Consider the following 16,292-nt stretch of genomic DNA (forward strand, 5'->3'; position numbering starts at 1 on the left):
AAAATAGTTATCTGTAAGCAAATACACAATGTTACCAAATGCTTCTCTCACATTGGTTCCCAAATGCACACAGACTCACAGCGTGAGTCTAGACAACAACCACTATCCCTACGAGTTTATCAAACCTTATTTACTACTATGGAAGTGGTAAGGGAACTGCACACAATGTGCATATTTCAAAAGTGCACTTTTGTGTCAAAGCCTGACTCATTTAATCAACGCATAAGCAAAGACTGGCTTCTAATGCTACTAAAACTTGACAACATGACAGGTTTTAAAAGAGTTATCTGTCAGCAAATACAAGATGTTACTAAATGCTTCTCTCACAGTGGTTCCCAAATGCACAGAGGCTCTCTGTGTGATTCTAGACAAACAACACTATCCCTTGCACTATACCAAAACACATTTCTTCATCTACAAGGAGTACTACATTTTACTGCAGAAACATAACTCATTTCACAAATTCATAAACAATGACTGGTTTCTAATTCTACCAAAATATAAAAACTGCATAGTCTACAAACACATGAAAAAAACAAATCCTTATCACAAAATGGTTTCTACATGCACACACACTGTCAATAAGATTGTAGAGAAAAAAAAGTACTCCCTACACTTTAGCAGAAGAAATACATTAGTCTGATTAAAATAAAAATAGTCTACATACATCCCCTCACAATTAAATATCTCACCTTTCAATATGTTTTGTAGATTAAGAAGTATATCAGTCACACACCAGATATCAGTCACACACCAGATTTTCTTATACAGAATCACTGCACTGTGCACCTGTCAGCAGAACCAAAGAATGGCAAAGTTTCCCTCTCATTTTCCACACATATACATGTAAACATCAAATCACATTCCTTCCCACATAAATTCAAAAGCAAACACACATTTCTATTGGTTAAACATTTAAACCCTTTCCAAATGACATAAACTTCAACCCTTCCCCCAATCTGCCTTCTGCCCGTTACCATAGAAACAGGTCATGGAACACTGTACTGAGCACACAGGTCACAAGTTCAGCACACACAATGTTGTTAATCAATACAGCAAGTGTGCTTGACTTCTCAACATATCAGCTTATCATATATAATGTTCCTTACAATCAGTTTTTGTTAACCAATAAGAATCATGCGTTTAAAAAAAGAAATATGCACCCTACCTTTCAGTGTAGAAGGTTGTCAAACAACCAATGATTTCTTGTCTTTTTTCAAAATTGCATCTTAGCCACCATTTTAGAAACATCTTACTTTCCAAACGGCCATTTCATTTACAGAGACCATCTGAGTGCATCCAGACCTCCTTACAAGATGCTTACAGTGTGGATTGTGGGACACAGCTACATTTTCTGGAGCCAAAGGTATGCAGAAAACAAAGGCATTCACAAAGACCTAGGTTTGCCAAATGTAGACATTAAATGGATTGGACAGAGAGGGTTAAAGTGGCACCAATTGATGCCATTGGTGAAATCCTTCATGCAAATCCAACACCCTGACCTCATAATAGTGCACTGTGGTGGCAATGACCTAGGCACTTTCACTGGGGTAGGTCTGGAAATGCTTCTGAAGGACACCTTTGCAGAACTGATTTCACTTTTCCCTAAAACTGCCTTTGTGTATTCTAACATATGCCAAAGGCAGAAATGGAACTGGTCCAATCTTTTTTGTCCACAGATTGAGAAAGCTAGGAAACATGTGAATAAATCTGTTTCTGCTTTTCTCCGAGACTACAGAATGGGGTCCATTTACAATAACAATCTGCGCTTTCATATGCAAGAGATGAGTAGGAGAGATGGAGTACACTTTACTGATGAAGGAAACAGAGTCTTCCTCAACAACTTTAGACTCTGTATAGGTACTTACTTATAAGTACCAAAAACTCTCAATGAACACAACAGCTCTTTTTAGAGCCACTCAAGAACAAAACACTTAAGCTTAATCTTTATCTCCCAACAATTTCATTTTTTTTCCCTTGGATCCGCGAACCCACCGCGAGAGAATCCGTGCATCCAACGCGATAGGATGCGTGCACCGTGCGGGCATTTCGCAGTTTTTTTTAAAAAAAAGGGGAGCCCCAGGGGGTCCTTCTAGGACCCCTTAAGCACCTCTAGAGGGTCAGAGTATTTCCACTCTGCCCCCTTTATATGTTTTACACACTTTTTCCCCTTGCTTCTTCAGCCTCGCTTCTACCGAGGCAGAAAATGGCCGCCAACAGTTCCTGGTTTCGAATGTAGAGAGACACTTGACAGCCAATTAGCATTCAGCGCGCGATCGGGAGGGTGCGCGCTCGGTTCGGGGAGGGTGTGTGTACGGTGCGTGTACGGTCCGCGGATCCTCCGCGGCCATAGATATTTATGTACTTTTAACTCTAATTTTCTCAGGAACTACTGAACGGATTCACACCATATATGCAAAAGGCACGAGTCCGAACTGAGGACTACCTCTTTGCCAAATTTGGTGTCATTCTGTTCAGCGGTTCGGGCTGTAGCTGCGACAACAGATCCTATGGGAAATTGCATGGGGAAAACGCGTTTTGGGACCCCCCTTTTTTCTCGACTCCTGCTTGACGAATCACCGTGAAACTTTCAGAGTAGGAGCGGAGCGGAGCTGGCCAAAAGTTTGGAAAATTTTGCGGAGATTCGTCAATCGGCGCCAAAGATATTCCCAATAGAATGTTGCAGATTTCCTATGGAAAATAGGTCCTAACTATAACTATCTACTGGCGACCGCCAGTAGATAATATATGTATGTATATATATATATATGCAAATGTTTAGCAGCGCTACATCTAAACCAAGCATTGTCAAAGCCAATAGGACTCGCCTATTAGAGAGCTATTGTCTTTGCAAATGTCTTTTAGTCATGTTGTACAGTGTTGTACAGCAGAGTGGCTGCTGTTCCGCATGATGAAAAGTTAGTAGTGTGGCACAGAGCAGAGCAGTGTAGAAGGGAGTGGCGCAGAGGAAAGTGATGTAGAGGGGCATGGAGTGGCATAGAGAGGAGTGGCATAAAGTAGAGTGGCGTAGAATAGCATAGCTTAAAGTAGAGTGGCAAAGAATAGAGTGGCGTATAGTGGAGTGGCATACAGGAGAGTGGCATAGAGGACAGTGGTGTAGAGTGGCCTTGAGTGGCACAGAGTAGAGCAGAATGGAGTAGAACAACATTGACTGAAGAGGCATAGAGCGGAGAGGCAGAAAGTAGAGTGGAGGGGCGTAGAGATGATTGGCGTAGAGTGGCATTGTGTAGAGTGATATGGTGTAGAGTGGAGAGGCATAGAGTGGGCAGGCATAGACTGTAGTGGAGTTGACAACGTTCTAGGCTGAGCCACTCACCTGAAGCCCAGGTTGGTTCCGATGGGGCGATGCTGAATCTCCTCTCCACCAGAGCACTAACTTCTGCATAATATGATAGACTCTGCACTGGTGTCAGGACCCGAGGGTAAGGGGGACTAGAATTGATAAGAGAGAGAGAGAGACATGGAGCAGGTTTGATTTCGCCTGGTCTCATCATGACTGAGTCGGCACTGATTTCTTTTTCTTTACTTCAGCACCTTAGGATGTTGCAGAGATACTGCACGTGGCATCTATCAGTGGAAAATAAACAATGAACTCTGCCTCCTCATTCCTCATGAATGTGCTCATATTATACATTGATCTAACCCCTAAACGCACAGGTATCATCTAGACACTACACACTGTTCTTTTTGGGATTCGCATAATGGAGGGGTTCTTGGAGTATAACACATGCATTGTGACATGTGACTAGGAACATCTGGAACCGTTGAATTGTCCACCATATCATGGAACACTTTCTTGAATTATGATCATGAACAAGGAAAGATGGGATACATCATGACATCATCACAAGTTGTATAATAATCATGTAAGTCCTTTGACAATGTTTGATACAGTTCCAAACGTATACAATAAACCTCTGAACTTGGAAGTGCATCTTTCTGAAGCACGAGCGATAACGTTTCATGTCGTTTTATCATGTAAGTCACTGCGTGCCATAAATCACAAACTGTGTCTTTGGTCTATTTGAGAGTCCCTGTAGGGCCAACTATAGCGTTTTAATTCCAACAACCACAACCTTTGCATTTGTGTCATGCAAGTCTCTAAGGCAATGAGTTTTATGATTGTGCGGGTGGCGCGCTGCGCTATGTGTTTGCATCAAACCTTATTTATGCTGTTTTGTTCTTTGTCCCTTTTCTTTTTCAGGAAGAGAAACTTGCAAGAAGCAGAAGGTCACGAAGACCGGAGGCCGGAGGTGCTGCTGATCAAGGACAGAGGAAGAAGTAGTTAACTGAAAATCAGAGCAGGAGCCAGGAGCAAGTGGTGCATGATGTGATGAAGCCAAGCACGAGCGTGAGTGTGGAAGTGACTTTTATAGCTGTGTCTGCATATGGCAGCTAGAAGCACATGCAGCTGTTGGAGCAGGTGCACAAGTGGGTGGGTGTGGTCAGGCGTGGGCATTAGAACACGTTGATGAGCACTCGTGTAAGCCATGTGTAAATGGCCATGTGCCTTTCTAGATTGTGCAGAGTTCTGTTTTACTGCAACCGCTGTCACCAGGGATTTTTTACAGAAACAGTGTATCATTGTTCATTGTAAACCTACCACTGCCATCAGGGATATTTATGGCAAGGCCAAATAATGTATAAAACATAAAACCACAGCAAAGCATTTCACAAACCCCGGGAAAGGGGGTCATTCTGTAATAAACCAAGGACTCAGCTGTCCATGTTTCTTACCGCATAAGTTGAGCATTATATGTGCATGAAGTGGCGGGAGTTGGAACCCTGACAGTCCGTCCCCCCCAAGTATCTTCTAACTGGATGAAGTTTATGGGGGAATAGAGCATTAAAACGACTGCCCAACCTGGGGGCATGAACAAAAGAGGCAGGTTGCCATGAGCGGTCTACAGAGGCATACCTCTTCCAGTCTACTAGATAATTGTCAGGACTCACAGTAGGTTTCCTTCTTATTTAACTCTGGCCACCATTTCCCCCTCACAAAACCATCAAAAAGCATTTGATCCCTGGACAAGAACAAGCAGAGTGTTGGGAGCTGTCTCTTCTCTGTCCATTCCCCTTTCCTCCCTGGGTGCTTACCTGCAATGGTTTATTGAGATACTAAGCAGGGAGGTTCCGAGAGGGACATTGGAAACTAGCATTGTTCTGCTCCCGTGCCATTAGAACCTAGTTGCTAGCCTTGACAATAATGCACACAACCTTGGATGCATTTGGAACCTAGGATTTGCTGAACCTCATATTCTAGGTGACTATGGATGGGGATCAGAGGAGGTGGGACACCAGGTCTAGGTTGACTGTGATAGGGCTTCAACATAAACATGAAACATGGGATGAATGTTGTATTCTGCAGGTAAGAATAGTTTAGCGGATACAGAATTGAGCATGGTGACAAACATAAAGGGGCCAATGAAGCGTGGTTGGAATCTGTGTGGATCATCCATGTTTAGACTGCAGTTTGATAACCAAACAAGATCTCCCTCTTTAACACCTGGTTCTTGTTTGCGGTGTTTATCAGCATATATTTTCATTATTTGTTTGGCTTTAGCAAGAAAATCTGTGGCAGTCTTTTGTATTTGATGCAGGTATTTTAGTCTGTTACAGAAGTAACCAGAATTGGTGGGGTAGCGTGAGTTATGGGTAAGAATTGTGGGTGATGTCCTGTTAGAAATTAAATGGGAGGCAGACTAGTAGCATTGTGTTTACTGTAATTATACACAAACTCTGCTAAGGGTCCCGCTTGGTCCCATTGACTGTTTGCAGAGGCAAGTAAACAACAAAGGTTTTACTCTAGAGCAGTGATACTCAATGTACAGCCCGGGGCTGCATGCGGCCCTTCTGACATTTGGCTCCCTGGACAACACCAGCAAGAAAGGTAGTAACAAGGGTGTCCTGCACCTTAACTTTAGAAACACCTTTATTTTTAAAACATCTTGCAGCAAAATGTTAAAATATTATAGTCTGCAAAATTCAAAACGTGTATTTTATTAACATTCAAAACAGTTTCATGTTACTAAGTCAGATGCTATCAGTGCTTTGAGAATAATCTTTTTTAAGTAATAGTTTTCAAACATGAATTTAGAAACATTCATGTTCCCCCCATCCTGACAACAATGCTAATTTTGAACTAAGAGGCAAGTTGATTGTTATGTGCACCGCTTGGGTGGCCGGGGTTGCTATTATGAATGAACAACTTTATAGTTTATTAAATCAAGCCCATGAGAAGGTTTTGTACAGCACACACCCTGAAGACATGTATGTTGAGGCCCTCATATGTTAAAAAGAAGAAAAAGAAGAGAAAATAAAATAAAATAAAAGAATTGCCTAGGAACACACAATTTGGTTAAATGGGGAAGCCGGCATTGATCTTAGGTTTTCTGGTTCCACATTATGGAATTCAAATCAGCCAATATATGTACATGTTTCACTTATTCTACACCAACTTTGCACCACCTAATCCCCCCCAACATCTACCTTGCTGGCATCAGTGCGGCCTTCGGTCACACCACAGATCAAATGTTTTAGACCCTGGAAAAATATTTGTGAGTGTCAATGCTATAGAGACTGATTTACTCGCTCCGTTTGTCCATCACATTAGGGGTGATAGGCAGGGGACAGAGTTGCTTCAATTCCGAACAGGCACATAGGGCCTTTCAAAATTTTGATGTAAATTGTGGACCATGACCTGAAATAATCTTAGAAGGCAGACCATGCAATCCAACAATTTTCTCTGTGAATATCTGATCCAGGTCTTCAGAGATCGGAAGCTTTTGCAGTGGGTTGAAATGTGCCATGTTTGACAATAGATCTACCACTACTAGCACTGTTGTGTAGTTTTTCTCTGGTGATAAGTCAGTGATACACTCTAAACTGATTGTGTGCCAAGGAGTAGGAGAAATAGGCAATGGTTGTAATAACCCTAATGGCGCTGTGTGGGATGTTTTCTTTCCGGCACAAATTAGACATGTGAGGACGTATTTCTGGGCATCCTAAAGCACTGACTTCCATCAAAAGAGTTTCTTGCAATTGGCCAAGGTTTTATGTTTCCAGATGACCAGCTAGTGCAGCATCCTGGTTCCATTCTAATACTTGCTGGCCAAATTCTGTGGCTGGAATGAATAGCTATAATTTTGGGTAGAACAAACTATCCACCACTGTTTGCTCTGGATCTTGAACCCATTCTTCCCTATTTAGTTTCTTTAGCTAATTTTTAAGGGGCATATTATCAAGGACGGCGTTAAAAATTATCGCCGGTTTAGCGGCAGAAAACTGCTGCTAAAGCGGCGATAATGGGCTTGATAATATGCCCTGGAGAATTCCAATAGAGGTCCATGTTCAGGTGTGAACATGGACTTCTATTGGAATTCTCCAGGGCATATTATCAAGCCCATTATCGCCGCTTTAGAGGCAGTTTTCTGCTGCTCAACCGGCGATAATTTTAACGCCGTCCTTGATAATATGCCCCTAAGTGTGGTTAGGAACGGGTCAGGAATGAATACTGTGATTATCTTATCTGAGGGGATAATACTGGGAAGTTCACTTTTAGTAGCTCTCTGGAGTGCAAATCCATATCATGATACTATATCTGATTGCATTTGCTTGAGATCTGGTCGATAAGTAATGATGAAATCGAACTCACTAAAGTGATGCAACCATTGCATTTGTCTTGGTGTGAGAGCATTGACTGAACTGAAAATTGTGGGTTTTTGTGATCCAAAGGAACTGAAACTGTATGTTTGGCACCTAAAAGATGATGTCTCCATTCAGGAAAGACCAATTTTATGGCTAATTATTCTCTCCCTGCCACGGTGCAGTTTCTTTCTGCATACAACAGCTTTTCAGAATAAAAGGCCACAGGATGGAAATGTCCTGACTCTGGATCCCTCTGGGATAATACACCGTCGATCGCCACCTGAGAAGCATCAGCCACAACATAATATGGCTGATCAGGATGCTGAAACACTGGAGCAGTTGTGAATGTACTTTTAAGTATCTGAAAGTCCTAGTCAGCAGCGTCTGACCAATGAAAGGTTCTTCCCTTATCTAGTAGTTGGTTAATGGGTGCTATGATGTCTGAAAAATGCTCAATAAACCTTCTTTAGAAGTTTTCAAACCACAACAATCTCTGTACCTTCTTGATTGAGGTGGGAGCGGGCCAGGTCATGATCGCTTCCACCGTTTTTGGGTCCATTGTGATTCCCAATGAGGAGAGGACATACCCTAAGACATCATCAGAATTAACATGGAAGGAACACTTGTCTAATTTGGCATATAGGATATGTTCCCGATGGCGTTGCAAAATGGCACCCATGTGTTGCATGTGTTCTTCCTCATTCTAAGAATAAATGAGAATGTCATCTATGCAAACATCCAAAAAGTCTTATAGAACTTTGTTGATGAAATATTGGAACGCTGCTGGTGTGTTACATAGACCAAAGGGCATCATTGTATATTTAAATATTCTGAATTCCATGCAGAAGGCTTTTTCCATTCATCGCCTTCTTTGACACAAATGGGATGGTATACCCCTCGTAAATCTCGTATTGTGTAAATGGTAGAGTGGTGGACCTGGTCTAATAACACCAGGATTAATGGAAAAGGATATCGCTTTCTAATGGTGGCCTTATTCACTGCTCTATTATCGATACAAGCCTGTAAACCCCTATTCTTTTTTTGGCATGAAAAAAAGGGGAGAAGAGACTGGGGAGGTGAAATGTCTGATGAACCCCAGGGCCTATCACTCCTCCAGATATTTTTATAGATATTCTGTCTTGGGCTTCGTCAGAGCATATATTCGGCTGCAGGGTAGAGTGTCATCAGGAATGAGATTTACTCTACAATCAAATGCTCGGAGTGGTGGTAATTGTGTGGCCTTTTGTGGGTCAAACACATCTTGGATGTCTTCATAGTGTATGGGCAATTGAGGTGTATCTGTCTTCTGTGTCAAAGTGCAGTGCACTGGTGTGGGTAGGTCAAAGGCGCCCAGATAACAGAACACCCTACAAACGTGAGTCCAAAATGACTGTCCTTAGAACCCAATCAATCTTTAGATTATGGACTTCTAACCAAGGGATTCCTAAAATAACCCCAAAGGTTGGGGTATCGATGAGGTCAAAAACTACCAGCTCTGTGTGCCCATTATCACAGACCACTGTCTATGGTTGAGTTTGAAATTGTATCATTCCAGAGTATAGTTCTGACCCATTGACAGCCCATATTGGCTCAGATTCTTTCTTTGAGACCCTCGCCAGTTCACGTTTATCTGCTAGGGAGAGGTCAAAAAAGTTACCAGTGGCCCCAGAATTGATTAGCATAGATAATGTCTTCTCTTTTGGATGGTCAACACAATAGTGACCGGTATAGTTAGGTGATGTGGTATTCTTGCTACTATGTTAGCTAAGTATTGAGAGAACTGTACAGAGTTCTCTCTCGGGAGGTGGTCTCTTCCCTCCCCGAGAGCACTAGTTTTCCTGTTCCTAATCAGATCCCACAAACGCTGCAACTCTTTTGCCTTTCTTAGGTTTTGCCAGACACTCACATTTGCAGTGTCCTGGCATCCCACAATATAGGCATAAGTTTTGTTTGTGTCTACATTCATTTGTTTCTACTGTAAGAGGGGCCCTAATCCCCCGATCTGCATGGGTTCAACATCTGATGTCTTTTCTTCTGACCCTTTAAGTTCGGTCTTCAGTACATCCAACCTAGTATCATTGCGGAGCCTCTCATATTTTCGTTCTCCTAAGCGGTGGTCCAGTTTCACGACTAAGTCGATAAACCCAGCACAGTCTTCTGGTAGATCTACTATATGGGCTAAAGAGTCCTTAAGATGATCTCGCAACCCACGATAAAATATAGAAGTTCATTTTTTCTCAGGCCAATGCGTTTCAGTCACTAAAGGAGTGAACTGAATGATGTATGTGAGAACAGCTCTGGAGCCCTGCCTTAGATTGAGTAACTCATGGTCACTAGATTGCATAACTAGATGTTTGTCATAGAGTTTTTTCATAGCGTTGTTGAAAGCAGGGAAATGATATAACACTGGATCATTGTTTTCAACTAGTGGCGGGGACAAGGCGGAGGTAACACCTGCCAGATAGGAAATGGTGAAAGCCACCTTGGCTGTGTAATTTGGGAATACATTAGACTTACTAAAAAAATGTAATTGCCATTGTTTCATAAAAATACCAAATTTGGCACTGTCCCCATGGAATTTCTCAGGTCTTTGTTATGGGATAGGTAAAGGTGTGGTGACAGTAACATTTAAGGGAGGAGACGTCACATTATTGGAATTTGTGGGCATACTTGTTATACCAGTATGATTCCCAAACTTAGCGGGTTGAAACACAGGAGAAGTCTCCTTAAACACAATATGCCCCCAAGGGGGGGAATGTTGTGGTTTGCATCTCAGTAAGGAAAGGTGGTCCTGACGTTCCACCTTATAAAAAAACAAAAGAGGCTGTGACTCTTGAAATTAATTAGCTAAGTCACTGAAAAGGTTTACACATAAATGTTACACAAGAGAGAAACAAATACTCTTCAAGACAACCAGAGAGAAAGACACAACAACTGTATTATAGAGACAAAATCTTATTTATATTCACTTATTATGAAAATAGCAAAGTCAATAAAACATATGAAGGTATATCACTAGATGGTCGCTCTAGGAAGGAGTACAAAGAAAAAGTGCTAATGTGCGAGGTAAGTGAGAGAAGGGGAAATTCAAAGCGAAGCAATTGAAGAACCTAGTATCATAGTTTTTCAGAGTGGACACGGGCTGCAATGATGCTGGGAACAGTAAAACAGTGTGCCCAGGCCTGTCTACTAAACAGTTTTATTGTATTCTTCCGTGTCCGTTTCACAGAACGATGCTGGCATATTCAGAATGCATCATCCAATTTTGAGGAGGACTAATACAACTTAATACAGGCCCTAGGATGAGGGGTGTCGATGTTTTGATTTTCATCAGGACAATGGAATATATGAGAGGCAACCGTAACAGGCGCCCAAATTGGCAGACCAGGTCAGTCTACAGCTCCCAGTAATGAGTAGTCACTGCACTCATGCGGAGTAGTTTAAATCACTTGGAGGCTCCATGTGCTGAGAAGAGGAATAAATAACTCTCAGCAGAACAGAGCAGAACAGTACATGCGCTGTGTAGGCAAACCTCTCCTGCTGTGGCAACAATCCCGAGTAGCCAGGGCCACTGGAATTATGCAGCAAGAGAGGGCAAAATTATGCGTCAGGATTGAGTTAATTATGCTGCAAGAAAAGGCAACTTATGTGGCATAATGAGGCACATTTTGTAATAGCATTACTTCATTACTTTGACATTTTTAAACTTGGTAACATTGTCTGGGCTTTGGTTGCACCTCAGTACCAGTTGAATACCCAAATATAGCAATGATCAACAGAAAGTTGAGTAGTCCAGCTTTGCAAAGGGCATTCAACTGTGCGGCAACACGTGTTGCAGCATATTTAGTAACTTTTGGACAGTTTGAGCTAGAAATAAACATATTTTTTGTTAAAATCTACAAATTATGCAACAAATGATGGATTATGTGGCAAATGCAGCAAATCTATGATTATGCGAAAATTGCCATCGCCGCACAATAGCCCTGCTGATAGCTTCCGGAGGCTAAAAGGTATAGGCAGCTAAGTACCTGAATGTAGGTTGGTATTGAAACACTCCTGTTTTTGTTCCTACACAATGCAGTATCTAATACTGGAATTAAATCCATATAATAGTGCTCTTGAGCCTATACTTGTTATGTACCTCCTCTTCAGTCTGCAGAAATAAAGACACCCAACTGAATTCTCGGTATACATTCCTGTCTTTGTCTTCTCCTCTGCTGCTGTGGAGCAAACAGCGTTATCCTCTTCGCCATAGTATACAGAGCAGCCATTGTGGGAGGAAAAATTAAGTTTCTACCTCATCTACAGTTTACACCTGATTACCACCTGATTCCACTTCATGCTAATTTGTGAGTGTAAAAACCTGCTTTTGTGACCATTCGCAATTTGCGAACAAATACTACATTTCAGAATAAGACACTCAAATTGAGAATCAGTATTAGATAATCGCTAATTCCAGTTTCAAAAATAGCGATTCGGGAAGATTCCTTTCACATCACTATTTTTGCGACTGGAAGAAAAAACCACTTTGATACACACCAGGTTTTCCTTTTCTCGTTTGCCAACCTATTTGCGACCCATTTACAGATCTTACATTCGTACATCAGACCCCTACAAGCTGGGAGACGAATTACAACATCAACAAGAAAATCAAAGAGGCAAATCTCTACTTTATTCATGGTGAAATATTGAAAACAGTAGCAACATCAATTGCATTTCACTGGAAACAGACTGGAAAGCCAATGTACAATACTGATATTTGACTATCCCCCACAGTAATACATTGACTATTGTTTGCATCCAATGTATTTGGTTGAATCGCAGCCAGTCAGGCAACCATCGATGTCACAGGACATGTTGGGCATTATGAAGTAAGTCTCTGTTGCTTGAACGGCTGGCAGCCGAGAGAGGAAGATTTCAGATCTGTTTCTTTTGTAAGGCTTAGAAGAGGCCCACCAAGAGCAGCCGACCCAATATGGTGCTGATATTCAGGGGTTGGATACTATGAGGAAAGGCCTTTCATAGTGGTCCACAAGAACATCCTTTATGCCTCCTTGACGATGAGACCCAGAGAAAGCATGTTTCCAAATTTGCTGGTGCACTCCTGCATACAGTATCTACTGCAAATCTACCAGTGGCTTTTCACATTAAATCAAGTAAGACCTCTCACTTGCATGGAGGGTCAATTCATCAGCATTTGCCCATAAACAAAGATAGCATTTCACCCGCAAGGCAGGAATGATTGGAATACCTCCCATCGTTGACTTCGTAGGATATAATCTTGCTTTCCAACTATCATCCTCCCTGCCGAATTTTCTTAATCCTTTGCCTATTCAAACGTTGGCACCTCTGCTGCCTCACTAAATGCAGGGCCACTAAAATGTATGTGACTGTAGTGGGCCAAATTGTGTGGTAGGCTTGAGTAAATTATGCGGTAAAAAAAGGCAAATTATGACGCATAATGCGCCACATTTTGTAATAGTAGTACATTATTATTTAGTCATTTATAAACTTGGCAACACTGTATGGGCATTGGTTGCACATCATTAGTACCAGTTTAACAGTGAACACCCAAATAAAGCAATAAGCAATAGAAAGGTGACCAATCCAGCACAGGATTGCATTTTATAAACTTACCTTAGTTGCACTAGTTTTATGCAAACATTTGTTCACCAGTTTTCGAGTAGCATGAATCTGGTTCACCAATTAAAGCAGTGTGTGTGCTTAACAAAATCTGCTGCAGGCCCTATTTTCTCCTATGTTGATTTCCCAAATTACTAAAATGTGCTCAAGACGTCGATTATACTTACCTACCCTACTGATTTAAGGAATAGTCAACTGCCTTTTTGGCAAAACTACAGCCTACAGATTTCTCTGTGTCTTCCCACTGCTGTTTAGGGAAGCTGAAGATTGGATTTGGTATGAGGTGAAGCCTACCTCTGCCAGCAGGGTGAAAATTGCCTTCCTCTGAAAGCCATACATTGTTCTAAAATCCATGCCCCAAGCCTGGTGTTACTGACTGATATAACTGCAAAGACTCGTTTCTATGCCCCGAAGAAAGCCCGGGACCTTTCTGGCCTACACTGGACTGAAACATGTGGGCATTAGGGTCATAGGACCATAATACTCCCACTGACCCTTTTTATTCACTTTTTAATATCCCTGACATATCCACTAATAAAGGGACACCGGGATCCGTCTGAGGGTTTTTAATCTTTATACTCCCCCTGGCCAAATCTCACTAAGAGCTCCCTGGAATATGGCCGAGCCCACCCTGACTTCTGGTGTGTGACGGTAACTAAAACAAAAGAAATCCTTCCCTTCCACACTCCTTAGTGGATAAAGATTCATGTCTTCACTTAGTGGCTTCCCTCTCTCATCTTAGTTTAGACCGTGGACCTCGTTCACATTGTCGTGGAGTATTTTTTGTGGTTTAGTGCTTTTGTTAATACCCAGTCCAAAAGCAATGTGTTCCATGAGGCCAATCCAGTGAACCCACCGTGCCTATGGACAACCTGATGACCTTAAGCATCAGAATGGATAAATAGCGACCCTGCAACCTCTCTGATACAGTCAATATGACTCTAAGCGTGTAAATGTCCCAATCCTCAAATGTCCTTAAAAGCACATCAATTCTGCAGCCCTTCACTGTTAGGCTCTGTTTTTTTTAACGTGATCACAGTAGCGGCTCGTGGAGGGAGTGCTGCGGGGCGGTGGGGCGGGGGTGGGGCAGGGTGGTAGGTATGTAAACACCGGCTCACGGCCGACCGGAGTAATATAAATTAATAAATAAATAAATAAAACGAATTTCATTGTGCCAAACAGCGATGCAGCACGCGCAATGAAATTCATTTTATTTATTTATTAATTTACATTACTCTGGTCGACCGTGAGCCAGAGTTTACTACCCCCCAGCATGCCCCTCCCCATCCCTGTCCCGCCTCACCACCCACAGCACTCCCTCCACGAGCCGCTACTGCGTGGTCATCAAGATTTCACCCACCAACTAACCTCTTCCATTGACAATCCCAGGCAATCTTAAGTACACAATGACTCGGGAACAATGAAGGTCTTAATGCAGAGGGACAATAGCGAGGTTTCCAAAGTCAACCTATACGCTTCACCTCAAAACACCTACTACCCCTTTATAATCTGTACTGTCATTGGCCTGCTACCCTGGCTGAATCCACCTTTCTCCCTTGTTCAACCATCTAACCTCCTACATCCCATTTTCCTTGCTGAAGATTCATAACCCCCCCAAAAAACTATAAACCACCACACAATCCAGCTTACCTGCAATTATACCTGGCGATAAAACTCTGTAATCATCTTGATTATGTATTGTATGGTATCATCCCTCTGCTGCACCAATCCCTTGCACCCTGGCCCTCACCTTAAAGACCTGCCCTCTAAAGATTTCTGCCACTCTTGCCTATATGTTTTTTTTAGGTAAAGACACCAGTGATCCTGTTGTTAACAGGAACACTCTGCTACCTCCCAGAACTTTGGTTGCATCGCCACCTTGGACACATTCGCTCCTACCCTAGCCCACGGAACCTCTTTTACAGGTGATGAGTCCAAGAAGCCTCAATGTCAACACCTTGAAAAGTCCTTGTTCTAAAGATGATATTAAAAGTCAGACATCTCAAGATGGAAACTCTCAGAAGTATCTGTCATTTGCTGCCGCTATCCAGTTAAAAAAAAGAAACAACTGCCTCACTGTCCACATTGAAATAGAATTTTCTGTTAGCCACAATTCCACTCCACCCACAACAACACTACCACTACTATCAATGGCAAAACAAATGCAGAAATGCAATGCTGCCACCCTCTTTTAGCCACTTTTCAGGCCACCTCTTTGCATACAGTCTTCCTTGGTCATACAATCCAAAACAGTATACCAGATGTGAACAAAATCAGAATACAACACTTTATTCAATGAGCACATATTCACAACATTACCATACAGAACACTGCAGCCAGACTCGTCCTCGGCATTCCTCGACAAGAATACATCACCCAACACCTGCAAGACCTCCACTAGCCCCCCGTCGAGAAGAGAGTAACCTTCAAGATACTCACCCATTCCTTCAAATGCCTCCAGAACACCGGACCCCAATACCTCAATGAAAGAATCTCCTTCCACGTACCCAAGAGAAACCTCAGATCCACCAACCTCGCCCTCCCCAAAACCCCACTCATCCGCAGAAGTAGAACGGGCGGAAGGGCCTTCTCCTACATTGCGACCAAGACCTGGAACGAGCTCCCGATCAACATCAGACGTGAACCCTCTCTGAACATCTTCAGGACGACACTCAAGACCTGGCTCTTCGACTGAACGCAGCTGCTTACCCTCCCCCCTCAGTGCCTTGAGACCCTCACGGGTGAGTAGCGCGCTTCACAATTCCCTGATTGATTGATTGATTGATTGAAAGCTTCTCAAGAATGTCACTCACACCTGCAGGTCTGCCTTCACTGCTGGTTTAAATCTAATCATGTGAAGAAACAATACCATCCCATCAAGGCGAAGCCTAAATGATTGCAGACACTCGTTTGCATGTATCATGTGTCCAATCAACATGCAAAATTCAGGTGCCCCAAGAAAACCTGAACTTTCATTAGAT

This window comes from Triturus cristatus, chromosome 2_2, assembly GCF_964204655.1.
Source record: "Triturus cristatus chromosome 2_2, aTriCri1.1, whole genome shotgun sequence".
Taxonomy (NCBI): Eukaryota; Metazoa; Chordata; class Amphibia; order Caudata; family Salamandridae; genus Triturus; species Triturus cristatus.